Source organism: Poecilia formosa, unplaced genomic scaffold (genome assembly GCF_000485575.1).
Source record: "Poecilia formosa unplaced genomic scaffold, Poecilia_formosa-5.1.2 Scaffold653, whole genome shotgun sequence".
Taxonomy (NCBI): Eukaryota; Metazoa; Chordata; class Actinopteri; order Cyprinodontiformes; family Poeciliidae; genus Poecilia; species Poecilia formosa.
In genome coordinates this window covers 82,770-84,254 of record NW_006800592.1, presented here as the reverse complement: position 1 = coordinate 84,254, position 1,485 = coordinate 82,770, and positions in this window count along the sequence as shown.

Sequence of the window (1,485 nt, the reverse complement as noted above, 5' to 3'; positions counted from 1 at the left end):
TCAATCACACGGGCTTCAGCATGGGGCAAAACCCAAAAATTACCGTAGTTCGACTCCTGCGCATTCGGAGTGTTGGGTGACAGCTGGGACTCGCAGGCACTGGGCATCTCCTGGGAAGCCTTACAGTGCCATCGGTCCACAAAACTGCTGTAGCGTTTTGGATTCCCACAATTTTCCTCCTTGAGCTGCAGATTGTCGTCATTCGATTAACGGTTCACCTGTCACTCTCAATGGCTCTTTTAAATGTTTGCTCTCTTTTAAACAAATCTTTTATTGGAAATCATTTCATTTTTGATGCTAAACTGGATTGCTTGTTTTTCACAGAAACTTGGTTGGCTGCATCAGGTGTGCTCACTGAGACATTCGCTCGGTTTGAAATTTTCTTTTTATGCTCAAGTGGCAGTAGAGGTGGTGGTACTGCTTCAATATTTAATAATTCACTGAGTGCTGAAGAGATTTCATTTGAGCAGTACCCTTCGTTTGATCATCATGTCTTTGTTTTTAAATCTACTGAATGTTGTTTTTACCTGTGGAAACACTGGACAGTTTCGCTGCAGGGACAATTTTGCTTCATGGAAGGGTGTAAGATGCAGCCTGAGTATTGGGACCGGGCCAGGGAGACCTGGAGATGTTTTGACCCGCACCACCATCCCCCTCAGTGTGTGGTGTTGAGATAACCTCATCCAGCCTCATCTCTCACCCTTCCAGTTATTAATCTAAATCCACAGTCGGATCAGTAATGAATAGGTTTTCAGTATTTTCTTGGATCCACTTCCTTTTGAACATCAACACATCTTATTAAATAATAGGCTCTTCTCTTTCTTCTTTTGAACAGTAATTTAGTGAAACAAGTTTCTATGTCTAATCACATTTATAATCCAGAGAACCAGAATGCCATGTTTTACTGATTAATGTTACTACACAGTCTGATCAACTTTAAAAAGTGAGGTTACAAGTAAAATTTAAAAAATAGTTTTAACGTAGGATGAGTTCTTCACTGTATGAATGTCCTAAAATTAAACATTTAATTGTTAAAAATAAATGAGTATGAAACTGTACTTCTGGATTAAAATCTTTTGAACATTTTTGCCACAGCCGTAATGTAGTGTGGAGAATACTTTACCTGCTTTTCTGTTGAACTCTACAAACTAATTTTAGATTAACTGTATGATCCCTACATACTAGAATCTGCAGGAAAAACCAGGTTGACCCATTAAATAGTCCATTAAATTATATTAATGATGTCATCCTTTGTTCCCACAGACCTCCAACAGCCAAGTGTCTCCAATGAAGAAGAAGCTTCTGCTATCCAACAAGTCTGGAGCCTGGCAAGTGGGTCCAGTCAGGACCAGAAAGAAGCAGAACATCAGTGGACTGAAGAGGAACAGATGGAACCAGAACCAAAATGGATTAAAAAAGAAGAGGAGGAACCAGAACCTACCCTGTTCAAATATGAGGAAATAGAATATCCACTAACATATGTAA